Source organism: Bufo gargarizans, chromosome 2, assembly GCF_014858855.1.
Source record: "Bufo gargarizans isolate SCDJY-AF-19 chromosome 2, ASM1485885v1, whole genome shotgun sequence".
Classification (NCBI taxonomy): Eukaryota; Metazoa; Chordata; class Amphibia; order Anura; family Bufonidae; genus Bufo; species Bufo gargarizans.
The window spans coordinates 713,518,548-713,534,741 of NC_058081.1; the positions used below are offsets into that span (position 1 = coordinate 713,518,548).

Consider the following 16,194-nt stretch of genomic DNA (forward strand, 5'->3'; position numbering starts at 1 on the left):
ACCTTCCTCTCTTCCTACAACCACACCACCCATCACTACCTACTTCCATGTCTCCTTCACATTCTCTTTCATCTTTCAGTACTTCCTCCAGCATTGGCCCCGTCATGAGAACCTTGTCCCAGCGTCCAGCACAGTTTCCCATAGAGACCTCGCTCTTTCCATTAAACACAAGGCGCGGAGGGCAGCGCTCATTAACCTCCCTCTCCGGGGACTTCTATCTGTCATCTGAATGTGGCTGCAAATATTTTCTCAAGATCCAGATTTTTTCCAAGTAACTGGTAATGAGCTAAATGCAAGAAAACATCCGAGGATAAATAGCTGTTTACTGACCCCAAGTCCTAAATATGTCTCATACCTGACCCCATAGAAGATGGAACATGGAGTACTACAAGGAAATAGTACACACGACACGCCAAGCGTAGTATACCATCTAAAAAAAACGGAAGGATGTCCGACCTAAGCACCTACTATGGTGACATGGACCATGCTGGTATAACCTGGGCATCTCCTGTATATAATTATATATGTACAGCTGGTATAACCTGGGCATCTCCTCTATATAATGATATATGTACAGCTGGTATAACCTGGGCATCTCCTGTATATAATTATATAGGTACAGCTGGTATAACCTGGGCATCTCCTGTATATAATGATATATGTACAGCTGGTATAACCTGGGCATCTCCTGTATATAATTATATATGTACAGCTGGTATAACCTGGGCATCTCCTGTATATAATTATATATGTACAGCTGGTATAACCTGGGCATCTCCTGTATATAATTATATATGTACAGCTGGTATAACCTGGGCATCTCCTGTATATAATGATATATGTACAGCTGGTATAACCTGGGCATCTCCTGTATATATTATATATGTACAGCTGGTATAACCTGGGCATCTCCTGTATATAATTATATAGGTACAGCTGGTATAACCTGGGCATCTCCTGTATATAATTATATAGGTACAGCTGGTATAACCTGGGCATCTCCTGTATATAATTATATACGTACAGCTGGTATAACCTGGGCATCTCCTGTATATAATTATATATGTACAGCTGGTATAACCTGGGCATCTCCTGTATATAATTATATATGTACAGCTGGTATAACCTGGGCATCTCCTGTATATAATTATATACGTACAGCTGGTATAACCTGGGCATCTCCTGTATATAATTATATATGTACAGCTGGTATAACCTGGGCATCTCCTGTATATAATTATATATGTACAGCTGGTATAACCTGGGCATCTCCTGTATATAATTATATATGTACAGCTGGTATAACCTGGGCCTCTCCTGTATATAATTATATATGTACAGCTGGTATAACCTGGGCATCTCCTGTATATAATTATATATGTACAGCTGGTATAACCTGGGCCTCTCCTGTGTATATGTATATATGTACAGCTGGTATAACCTGGGTATCTCCTGTATATAATTATATATGTACAGCTGGTATAACCTGGGCATCTCCTGTATATAATTATATATGTACGGCTGGTATAACCTGGGCCTCTCCTGTATATAATTATATATGTACAGCTGGTATAACCTGGGCATCTCCTGTATATAACTATATATGTACAGCTGGTATAACCTGGGCATCTCCTGTATATAATTATATATGTACAGCTGGTATAACCTGGGCATCTCCTGTATATAATTATATATGTACAGCTGGTATAACCTGGGCATCTCCTGTATATAATTATATATGTACAGCTGGTATAACCTGGGCATCTCCTGTATATAATTATATATGTACAGCTGGTATAACCTGGGCATCTCCTGTATATAACTATATATGTACGGCTGGTATAAGTTATACATCTTCTTGTATACATTGATATACTCCTCAGTGATGACATCACGTCTCTCATCTTTCTCTGTGGACAGATCCTCAGTGATGTCATAGCTTTTTTCTCCAGGAGATTGACCATATGTTGTCTTATTAGTATTTGCCGGCCGCCTCCTGGTCTTCTGGTGTCAGGTACAGGGTTCGCAGGGATCATCCACTGATACGATGCTCTCGGCTCTGATACAATGAGGCCATTGACGACATTCTCTGTGCTGAATGATGAATTGTCTTCTCCTTGTCCCCTAGCGCCAGTCACCTCAGGAGGAGAAGAAGCTGCAAGCCTCTCTGGGATGCTGTGAGGGTCCGGGGGTCTGTAGACTCTGACACTTTCTACATAGAGAGAAGGTAATGAGATCTGTAATATAACGTGTGTGTATAATGTATGTGTGCAGCTGAGTCGGTGGATGTGCTGAGCCTGGAAGCTTCAGGACCATTAGTGGACCTGTCAGGCACAGCTTTGTATAAACTTCCTGTGTTACTGGTGAAGAGTCCTCACTGTAATGGAGAGTCACGAGGAGCCTTCTCACCTTGTAATAGACCCTGTGTGAGTGGACACAGGGCAGCGGGGCAGGCACGGAGCTGGAGTACAGCTGGAAGAAAAACTTAAGTCAGACCTTTGGAGCGACCTGGATTTCTGCATTGATTTATGATACGCAAGCACACTGAACAAACATCCACAGAGCAGGGAGAAAAATTAAGTGAACCCTTATAAGATTTCCTCAACATTGAGAAGGAATTTTCTTCCATTCCTTCCTAAACCTGTGTTTTAGTAAATAAATATTTCTGGGATGCCTTGGTTGCACTGCCCTCTCCAGGTCTACACACAGGAGGTCTACACACAGGAGGTCTACACACAGGAGGTCTACATATAGGAGGTCTACATATAGGAAGTCTACACACAGGAGGTCTACACACAGGAGGTCTACATATAGTAAGTCTACACACAGGAGGTCTACATATAGTAAGTCTACACATAGGAGGTCTACACACAGGAGGTCTACACACAGGTGGTCTACACATAAAAGGTCTACACATAGGAGGTCTACACATAGGAGGTCTACACATAGGAGGTCTACACACAGGAGGTCTACACACAGGAGGTCTACACACAGGAGGTCTACACACAGGAGGTCTACACACAGGTGGTCTACACATAGGAGGTCTACACATAGGAGGTCTACACATAGGAGGTCTACACAATGATTAGAATTATAACCACGGTCTATACTCCTGAGCTTGTTTCTAATAAAGCACCTTATGTTTGGAAGTCCCCCGGGTCATCATCCTTGTGGACCTGGTGGTTTTAACATAGTACCGGTGAGCTCGGCGAGGGAGGAGAGGGTGCTAAGTGTCTTGAGTTTATCTTGTACACCCCCTCCCTAGTGAAGTAAGTGGCCTGTTATGATGTTTAGCGTATGTTTTGGGGTTCTAATTGTAATCATTAGGTGGTGTATAATGACGATGAGTCCGGTCATCTTTATCTTCTGACGCTGTGCCCTCACAAACCAGCAGTGATGTGCACAGAGAGGACTCCTGAGCTCACACACATAATGGAGAGGACTCGAGGAGGTTTGTCAGGGCACAGCGTCAGAAGGCGAGTACGAAGATAAAGATGACGTCTCCGGACTCTTCGTCACTTACACTATACGCTCCTTACTCGGGTGGGGGGTGTTTCAGAACGGATCCCTTTAAGGCCACGACTCTGACTTGGTCATTACAACTCATAAATCTTCTTTGTCACCCATTTTAACCCCTTCACGACCCTTGACATACTAGTACGTCATGGCCGCAATGTCTTTTGGACTTGTGGAACGATCAAAAAATCTTATGTACTCAAAAATGGTACGATTAAAAGCGTCAACTCTTCCCGAAAAAACAAACCCCTACAGAAGACGATCAGGAGAAAAAAATAAATAAATATATGGCTTTCAGAAAATGGAGACTTTTTTTTCAAAAATGCTTTATTATGTAAAACTGAAACATAAAAAAAGACATATTTGGTATTGTCGCATCCGTAACAACCTGCTCTATAAAAGAAACACATGATCTTTCCTGTTAGGTGGATGCAGTACAAAAACAAAAAAGTGGTGCCAGAGCAGCCAGTTTTTAGTTAACTTGCCTCAAAAAAAGTGTAATATCAAGCAATTAAAAATCATGAGTACCCCAAATTAGTACCAATAAATGTGTCACCTTATCCCATAGTTTGCAAAATGGGGTCACTTTTTAGGCGTTTCTACTGTAGGGTGCATCAGGGGGTCTCTAAATGTCACATGGCAAATTAAAATTATCCCAGTGAAATCTGCTCTCCAAAAACCATACGACGCTCCTTCCCTTCTGCTCCCTGCCGCGTGCCCGTACAGGGGGTTACGACCACATGTGGGGGGTTTCTGTGAATCAGGGTAATAAATACTGAGTTTAGTTTGGCTTTTAACCCTTGATGTGTTACAGGAAAAATTGAAAATTTGCAAAAAGAAGTGACATTTGGAAATGTGTCCTCAACTTTCCTTTATTTCTTGTGGAACACCTAAAGGGTTAACAAAGTTTGTAAAATCATATTTCAATACCCTGAGGGGTGTAGTTACTAAAATAGGGTCATTTACCTATTATCTACGCCCCTCAAAGTGACTTCATAACTGAATTAGTCCTTAAAAAGTGAGCTTGTACTTTATCGAACATCCAGAAATCTATACAGACGTGGACAAAATTGTTGGTACCCTTTGGTCAATGAAAGAAAAAGTCACAATGGTCACAGAAATAACTTTAATCTGACAAAAGTAATAATAAATTAAAATTCTATAAATGTTAACCAATGAAAGTCAGACATTGTTTTTCAACCATGCTTCAACAGAATTATGTAAAAAAATAAACTCATGAAACAGGCATGGACAAAAATGATGGTACCCCTAACTTAATATTTTGTTGCGCAACCTTTTGAGGCAATCACTGCAATCAAACGCTTCCTGTAACTGTCAATGAGACATCTGCACCTCTCAGCAGGTATTTTGGCCCACTCCTCATGAGCAAACTGCTCCAGTTGTGTCCGGTTTGAAGGGTGCCTTTTCCAGACTGCATGTTTCAGCTCCTTCCAAAGATGCTCAATAGGATTGAGGTCAGGGCTCATAGAAGGCCACTTTAGAATAGTCCAATTTTTTCCTCTTAGCCATTCTTGGGTGTTTTTAGCGGTGTGTTTTGGGTCATTGTCCTGTTGCAAGACCCATGACCTGCGACTGAGACCAAGCTTTCTGACACTGGCTAGTACATTTCTCTCTAGAATTCCTTGATAGTCTTGAGATTTCATTGTACCCTGCACAGATTCAAGACACCCTGTGCCAGACGCAGCAAAGCAGCCCCAGAACATAACAGAGCCTCCTCCATGTTTCACAGTAGGGACAGTGTTCTTTTCTTGATATGCTTCATTTTTTCGTCTGTGAACATACAGCTGATGTGCCTTGGCAAAAACTTCGATTTTTGTCTCATCTGTCCACAGGACATTCTCCCAGAAGCTTTGTGGCTTGTCAACATGTAGTTTGGCATATTCCAGTCTTGCTTTTTTATGATTCGTTTTCAACAATGGTGTCCTCCTTGGTCGTCTCCCATGTAGTCCACTTTGGCTCAAACAACGACGGATGGTGCGATCTGACACTGATGTTCCTTGAGCATGAAGTTCACCTTGAATCTCTTTAGAAGTCTTTCTAGGCTCTTTTGTTACCATTCGGATTATCCGTCTCTTAGATTTGTCATCAATTTTCCTCCTGCGGCCACGTCCAGGGAGGTTGGCTACAGTCCCATGGATCTTAAACTTATGAATAATATGTGCAACTGTACTCACAGGAACATCTAGTTGCTTGGAGATGGTCTTATAGCCTTTACCTTTAACATGCTTGTCTATAATTTTCTTTCTGATCTCTTGAGACAGCTCTTTCCTTTGCTTCCTCTGGTCCATGTCGAGTGTGGTACACACCATATCACCAAACAACACAGTGATTACCTGGAGCCATATATATAGGCCCAATGGCTGATTACAAGGTTGTAGACACCTGTGATGCTAATTAGTGGACACACCTTGAATTAACATGTCCCTTTGGTCACATTATGTTCTGTGTTTTCTAGGGGTACCATCATTTTTGTCCATGCCTGTTTCATGAGTTTATTTTTTTACATAATTCTGTTGAAGCATGGTTGAAAAACAATGTCTGACTTTCATTGGTTAACATTTATAGAATTTTAATTTATTATTACTTTTGTCAGATTAAAGTTATTTCTGTGACCATTGTGACTTTTTCTTTCATTGACCAAAGGGTACCAACAATTTTGTCCACGTCTGTATATATTTACAAATCGAGGCCGACATCAAGTAGAGCTTTGGGAAATGTAAAGTAATACATATTTTATGCGGTGTCACTATGTGTCTTAAAAGCAGATTATTTTCATATTTATGGTAAATTTAGATTTTTTTTAAATAAATAAAGGCGACTCAAATGTGCCACTGTCATGATGTACAATGTGTCCAGAACGGCTCGGATAAGTAAAAGCTTTCCAAAGTTATTGCCACATAAAAGCGACACATGTCAGATTTCCAAAATTTGACCTGGTCCTTAAAGGGGTTATCCAGTCCTATAAAAAGCCCCCCACATTGGATATACTTACCTCGCTCCCTGCGCCGCTCCTGGTCTCTGCACCGCCGCTTCTGCCAGTGCACGGATGAAAACATCCGGTGTCGGGAGGGAGCAGCCAATGTCAGGCAGGGACGAGCCTCCCCAACATCATGGGGGACACTAGGGAAGCTCATCCCCGTCCTCGTCTACCATTGGCTGCTCCCCCCTTACACCGGAGGTTTTCATCCGTGCACTGGCAGAAGCAGCAGCGGCAGTGAGGGGACCAGGAGTGGCACGGGGAGCAGGGTAAGTATATTCAGTGTGGGGGGCCCGGCGTATTGGGGTCTTTTTATAGGACCAGATAATGTTTTTGGTTATAATGTCTTGTTGCATCCCTTAAGAACTCCTCGGCTTGAGGTCATGGACGCTGCTCCAACATTCTGTAAAATGTTTTCATACATCTTGTAATTCATTGTCCCCTCAATGATTGCAAGACGTCTATGTCCAGAAGCATTGAATCATCCCATATCCATGATGTCCACTCCACAGCATCATACATGGTGCCTCCTCCACCAGCCCCAACCCCTAATCATTCCTCCACCTGTCCCATTCCATGATTTCCCCTCCACCAGCCACAAACCATGTCTCCTCCACCAGCCACAAACCATGATTTCCCCTCCACCAGCCACAAACCATGATGTCTTCTCAATCAGCCACAAACCATGAAGTCCCCTCCACCAGTTCCAAACCATGATGCCCCCTCCACCAGCCCCAAACCCTAATCATTCCTCCACCTGTCCTAAACCACGATGTCCTCTCCACCAGCCACAAACCATGATGTCCCCTCCACCAGCCACAAACCATGATGTCTCCTCCACCATGCTTCACGGTTGGGATGAGGTATTGCAGTTTGTGTGCAGTGTGCTCTACCTCTACCTCTATAAAGTTCCACTTTCGTCACATCTGTCCACAGAGCATTTCTTAGAAGCATTGTGAAACATCCAGGAGATCTCGGGTAAACTTGAGATGAGTGACGTATTTTATGACCAGCAGTGGCTTCTTTTGTGGTTTCATTCTATGAACGCCATTTCTAGTAGCGGACACATGAGCAGAGGTCTCTGCAGTTTTTAGTCATATGTAGGTCTTCTGCTGTTACCCTTTTTGTTTCACCTATTTCAGGACTGTCCATAACAGGACACCAACTCCAAGGGAGAGGAGCTACAGTCCTCAGTTTCCTCCATTTGTGGACAATTTGTGTAACTGTATTGGTGGACACTCAGGTCTGTAGCTTATCTAGACTTTTCCAGCTTAATAATATTTTAGAACACATCTTCTGAGGTCTTCTGAAAATTGTTTGCATTGAGTCCCCACTAACCAATCTTTCTTGAGACGAGCAGATTTGTCAGTAACCAGGCTTAGTGTGCCTTTATTTAATACGAAAACACCATTGAGACAAACATTATCCATCTCCTATAATCTCCTTAACTCAAACACCTTTTGACGTTCCTCAGTAAGGCAGAGTTTCATACGCCAGTCTAACGTCCCTTAGCGTACGGTTGCACAGGCCTCTTAGCAAATGCATCTTCCAGATGTTCGAGCTCCAGAATATGAATTCTCAGTGAGCTGACGTGGACTATAATTTACAACAGTTTTTGGTAGACGTTGGTCTTGAGCTGCAGCTGTCCCTCCTCCTCCGGCTTAGCCCCAGCCACCGTTCTCACTATTGAAAAGTCTCAGTTTATAAAGCAGATGTGGCATAATACCCAACATTATTCCTCCATGAAATGGGGAAAATCGTATAAATCTGCCCTTAATACGGCATTAACGCTACAGCTGTCCACGTGGTATTGTCCACGTTAGTCTTTTTTGGCTGAACCCACCTACAATGGCGCTAATGTGTGTCGGGAGCTCACAGCTCTTCGGGCAGAAGTATTATTTTTACTCAATCCTCTTGTTCTCCTGGAAGATAAGTCCAGTAAGAAATGTCCAGCAGCAGCTTTCTCCATAGATACACGTTCTGCTGAAGCCAATGTGCGTGTGTATGGTGAACCCGGGAGGGAGAGGCAGCTGTCGGCCGACAGTTACTGAATGTGTACGGGCAGCTTTACAGCTCTGCTGCACATACACTATACACACAGCTCTGCAGCACATACATTATACACACAGCTCTGCTGCACATACACTATACACACAGCTCTGCAGTACATACATTATACACACAGCTCTGCTGCATATACATTATACACACAGCTCTGCTGCACATACATTATACACACAGCTCTGCTGCACATACATTATACACACAGCTCTGCTGCACATACATTATACACACAGCTCTGCAGTACATACAGTATACACACAGCTCTGCTGCACATACACTATACACACAGCTCTGCTGCACATACACTATACACACAGCTCTGCTGCACATACATTATACACACAGCTCTGCTGCACATACATTATACACACAGCTCTGCTGCACATACATTATACACACAGCTCTGCAGTACATACATTATACACACAGCTCTGCTGCACATACATTATACACACAGCTCTGCTGCACATACATTATACACACAGCTCTGCAGTACATGCATTATACATACAGCTCTGCTGCACATACATTATACACACAGCTCTGCAGTACATACATTATACATACAGCTCTGCTGCACATACATTATACACACAGCTCTGCTGCACATACATTATACACACAGCTCTGCAGTACATACATTATACACACAGCTCTGCAGCACATACATTATACACACAGCTCTGCAGTACATACATTATACACACAGCTCTGCAGTACATACATTATACATACACACAGCTCTGCTGCACATACATTATACACACAGCTCTGCTGCACATACATTATACACACAGCTCTGCTGCACATACATTATACACACAGCTCTGCTGCACATACATTATACACACAGCTCTGCTGCACATACATTATACACACAGCTCTGCAGTACATACATTATACACACAGCTCTGCTGCACATACATTATACACACAGCTCTGCAGTACATACATTATACACACAGCTCTGCAGTACATGCATTATACATACAGCTCTGCAGTACATACATTATACATACACACAGCTCTGCTGCACATACATTATACACACAGCTCTGCTGCACATACATTATACACACAGCTCTGCTGCACATACATTATACACACAGCTCTGCTGCACATACATTATACACACAGCTCTGCTGCACATACATTATACACACAGCTCTGCAGTACATACATTATACACACAGCTCTGCAGCACATACATTATACACACAGCTCTGCAGTACATACATTATACACACAGCTCTGCAGCACATACATTATACACACAGCTCTGCAGTACATGCATTATACACACAGCTCTGCAGTACATACATTATACACACAGCTCTGCAGTACATACATTATACACACAGCTCTGCAGTACATTCATTATACACACAGCTCTGCAGTACATACACTATACACACAGCTCTGCAGTACATACATTATACACACAGCTCTGCAGCACATACATTATACACACAGCTCTGCAGTACATACATTATACACACAGCTCTGCAGTACATACACTATACACACAGCTCTGCAGTACATACACTATACACACAGCTCTGCAGTACATACAGTATACACACAGCTCTGCAGTACATACATTATACATACACACAGCTCTGCTGCACATACATTATACACACAGCTCTGCAGTACATACATTATACATACACACAGCTCTGCAGTACATACATTATACACACAGCTCTGCTGCACATACATTATACACACAGCTCTGCAGTACATACACTATACACACAGCTCTGCTGCACATACATTATACACACAGCTCTGCAGTACATACATTATACACACAGCTCTGCAGTACATACATTATACACACAGCTCTGCAGTACATACATTATACACACAGCTCTGCAGTACATACATTATACATACACACAGCTCTGCTGCACATACACTATACACACAGCTCTGCTGCACATACATTATACACACAGCTCTGCAGTACATACATTATACACACAGCTCTGCTGCACATACATTATACACACAGCTCTGCAGTACATACATTATACATACACACAGCTCTGCAGTACATACAGTATACACACAGCTCTGCTGCACATACATTATACATACAGCTCTGCTGCACATACATTATACATACACACAGCTCTGCTGCACATACATTATACACACAGCTCTGCTGCACATACATTATACACACAGCTCTGCAGTACATACATTATACACACAGCTCTGCAGTACATACATTATACATACACACAGCTCTGCTGCACATACATTATACACACAGCTCTGCTGCACATACATTATACACACAGCTCTGCAGTACATACAGTATACACACAGCTCTGCAGTACATACATTATACATACAGCTCTGCAGTACATGCATTATACATACAGCTCTGCAGTACATACATTATACATACACACAGCTCTGCTGCACATACATTATACACACAGCTCTGCAGTACATACATTATACACACAGCTCTGCAGTACATACATTATACATACACACAGCTCTGCTGCACATACATTATACACACAGCTCTGCAGTACATACAGTATACACACAGCTCTGCAGTACATACATTATACACACAGCTCTGCAGTACATACAGTATACACACAGCTCTGCTGCACATACACTATACACACAGCTCTGCTGCACATACACTATACACACAGCTCTGCTGCACATACATTATACACACAGCTCTGCTGCACATACATTATACACACAGCTCTGCAGTACATACAGTATACACACAGCTCTGCTGCACATACACTATACACACAGCTCTGCTGCACATACATTATACACACAGCTCTGCAGTACATACAGTATACACACAGCTCTGCTGCACATACACTATACACACAGCTCTGCAGTACATACATTATACACACAGCTCTGCTGCACATACATTATACACACAGCTCTGCAGCACATACATTATACACACAGCTCTGCAGTACATGCATTATACACACAGCTCTGCTGCACATACACTATACACACAGCTCTGCTGCACATACATTATACACACAGCTCTGCTGCACATACATTATACACACAGCTCTGCTGCACATACATTATACACACAGCTCTGCAGTACATACATTATACACACAGCTCTGCTGCACATACATTATACACACAGCTCTGCTGCACATACATTATACACACAGCTCTGCAGTACATGCATTATACATACAGCTCTGCAGTACATACATTATACATACACACAGCTCTGCTGCACATACATTATACACACAGCTCTGCAGTACATACATTATACACACAGCTCTGCAGTACATACATTATACACACAGCTCTGCTGCACATACATTATACACACAGCTCTGCTGCACATACATTATACACACAGCTCTGCTGCACATACATTATACACACAGCTCTGCAGTACATACAGTATACACACAGCTCTGCTGCACATACACTATACACACAGCTCTGCTGCACATACACTATACACACAGCTCTGCTGCACATACATTATACACACAGCTCTGCTGCACATACATTATACACACAGCTCTGCAGTACATACATTATACACACAGCTCTGCTGCACATACATTATACACACAGCTCTGCTGCACATACATTATACACACAGCTCTGCAGTACATGCATTATACATACAGCTCTGCAGTACATACATTAAACATACACACAGCTCTGCTGCACATACATTATACACACAGCTCTGCTGCACATACATTATACACACAGCTCTGCTGCACATACATTATACACACAGCTCTGCTGCACATACATTATACACACAGCTCTGCAGCACATACATTATACACACAGCTCTGCAGTACATACATTATACACACAGCTCTGCAGTACATACATTATACACACAGCTCTGCTGCACATACATTATACACACAGCTCTGCTGCACATACATTATACACACAGCTCTGCAGTACATACATTATACACACAGCTCTGCAGCACATACATTATACACACAGCTCTGCAGTACATGCATTATACACACAGCTCTGCAGTACATACATTATACACACAGCTCTGCAGTACATACATTATACACACAGCTCTGCAGTACATACATTATACACACAGCTCTGCAGTACATACACTATACACAGCTCTGCAGTACATACATTATACACACAGCTCTGCAGCACATACATTATACACACAGCTCTGCAGTACATACATTATACACACAGCTCTGCAGTACATACACTATACACACAGCTCTGCAGTACATACAGTATACACACAGCTCTGCAGTACATACATTATACATACACACAGCTCTGCTGCACATACATTATACACACAGCTCTGCAGTACATACATTATACACACAGCTCTGCAGTACATACATTATACATACACACAGCTCTGCTGCACATACATTATACACACAGCTCTGCAGTACATACATTATACACACACACAGCTCTGCAGTACATACATTATACACACAGCTCTGCAGTACATACATTATACATACACACAGCTCTGCTGCACATACATTATACACACAGCTCTGCAGTACATACACTATACACACAGCTCTGCTGCACATACATTATACACACAGCTCTGCAGTACATACATTATACACACAGCTCTGCAGTACATACATTATACACACAGCTCTGCAGTACATACATTATACACACAGCTCTGCAGTACATACATTATACATACACACAGCTCTGCTGCACATACACTATACACACAGCTCTGCTGCACATACATTATACACACAGCTCTGCAGTACATACATTATACACACAGCTCTGCAGTACATACATTATACATACACACAGCTCTGCTGCACATACATTATACACACAGCTCTGCTGCACATACATTATACACACAGCTCTGCAGTACATACATTATACACACAGCTCTGCAGTACATACATTATACACACAGCTCTGCAGTACATACATTATACATACACACAGCTCTGCTGCACATACACTATACACACAGCTCTGCAGTACATACATTATACATACACACAGCTCTGCAGTACATACATTATACACACAGCTCTGCAGTACATACATTATACACACAGCTCTGCAGTACATACATTATACACACAGCTCTGCAGTACATACAGTATACACACAGCTCTGCAGTACATACATTATACACACAGCTCTGCAGTACATACATTATACACACAGCTCTGCAGTACATACATTATACACACAGCTCTGCAGTACATACACTATACACACAGCTCTGCAGTACATACACTATACACACAGCTCTGCAGTACATACATTATACATACACACAGCTCTGCTGCACATACATTATACACACAGCTCTGCAGTACATACATTATACACGCACACAGCTCTGCAGTACATACATTATACACACAGCTCTGCAGTACATACATTATACACACAGCTCTGCAGTACATACATTATACATACACACAGCTCTGCTGCACATACATTATACACACAGCTCTGCAGTACATACATTATACACGCACACAGCTCTGCAGTACATACATTATACACACAACTCTGCAGTACATACATTATACACACAGCTCTGCAGTACATACATTATACATACAGCTCTGCAGTACATGCATTATACATACAGCTCTGCAGTACATACATTATACATACACACAGCTCTGCTGCACATACATTATACACACAGCTCTGCAGTACATACATTATACACACAGCTCTGCTGCACATACATTATACATACACACAGCTCTGCAGTACATACATTATACACACAGCTCTGCAGTACATACATTATACATACACACAGCTCTGCAGTACATACATTATACACACAGCTCTGCAGTACATACATTATACACACAGCTCTGCAGTACATACATTATACACACAGCTCTGCAGTACATACATTATACACACAGCTCTGCAGTACATACATTATACACACAGCTCTGCAGTACATACATTATACATACACACAGCTCTGCAGTACATACATTATACATACAGCTCTGCAGTACATACATTATACACACAGCTCTGCAGTACATACATTATACACACAGCTCTGCAGTACATACATTATACACACAGCTCTGCAGTACATACATTATACATACACACAGCTCTGCAGTACATACATTATACACACAGCTCTGCAGTACATACATTATACATACAGCTCTGCAGTACATACATTATACACACAGCTCTGCAGTACATACATTATACACACAGCTCTGCAGTACATACATTATACACACAGCTCTGCAGTACATACATTATACATACACACAGCTCTGCAGTACATACATTATACACACAGCTCTGCAGTACATACATTATACATACAGCTCTGCAGTACATACATTATACACACAGCTCTGCAGTACATACATTATACATACAGCTCTGCAGTACATACATTATACACACAGCTCTGCAGTACATACATTATACACACAGCTCTGCAGTACATACATTATACACACAGCTCTGCAGTACATACATTATACATACACACAGCTCTGCAGTACATACATTATACATACAGCTCTGCAGTACATACATTATATACACACAGCTCTGCAGTACATACATTATATACACACAGCTCTGCAGTACATACATTATACACACACAGCTCTGCAGTACATACATTATACACACAGCTCTGCAGTACATACATTATACACACACAGCTCTGCAGTACATACATTATACACACACAGCTCTGCAGTACATACATTATACATACACACAGCTCTGCAGTACATACATTATACACACAGCTCTGCAGTACATACATTATACACACAGCTCTGCAGTACATACATACAACTTTAGTAGAAATTGGTATTTCTGCTTTTTTTGGTCTGTCCCTTCTCCCAGAGCTACTCAAGCTGCAAAGAGAGGACAAAGGGGTCCGTAGGAGAGGACAGAGGGGTCCATAGGAGAGGACAGAGGGGTCTGTATGACAGGACAGAGGGGTCCGGAGGAGAGGACAAAGGGGTTCGGAGGAGAGGACAGAGGGGTCCGTAAGAGAGGACAGAGGGGTCCGTAGAGAGGACGGAGGGGTCCGTAAGAGAGGACGGAGGGGTCCGGAGGAGAAGACACAGGGGTCCGGAGGAGAAGACACAGGGGTCCGGAGGAGAGGACAGAGGGGTCCGGAGGAGAGGACAGAGGGGTCCGGAGGAGAGGACAGAGGGGTCCGGAGGAGAGGACAGAGAGGTCCGGACGACAGGTCAAAGAGGTCCGAAGGAGAGGACAGAGAGGTCGGGAGGAGAGGACAGAGGGGTCCGGAGAAGAGGACAGAGGAATGGACAAGAGGGGTCGGGAAGTAGGACAGAGGGGACAGGAGGGAGGACAGAGGGCTCTGTAGGGGAGAACAGAGGGGTCCAGAGAAGAGGACAGTGGGGTCGGGATGTAGGACAGAGGGGACGGGAGGGAGGATGGAGGGGTCTAGGGGAGAACAGAAGGGTCCGGAGGAGAGGACAGAGGGGTCCGGAGGAGAGGACAGAGGGGTCCGGAGGAGAGGACAGAGGGGTCCGGAGGAGAGGACAGAGGGGTCCGGAGGAGAGGACAGAGGGGTCCGGAGG

The 16,194-nt window shown here is 42.8% G+C and overlaps 1 protein-coding gene across 1 annotated transcript in view; it reads left to right on the top strand.

Annotated features, from left to right (window-relative positions):
• The window catches only part of LOC122927081 (gap junction gamma-1 protein-like), a 74,391-nt gene that overhangs the window by 11,865 nt on the left and 46,332 nt on the right, over positions 1 to 16,194 (top strand). Inside the window, exon 2 of the mRNA XM_044278657.1 lies at positions 2,129 to 2,227. The gene's annotated coding sequence lies outside the window, so the exon portion shown is untranslated. The remainder of the gene's footprint in view (positions 1 to 2,128; positions 2,228 to 16,194) is intronic.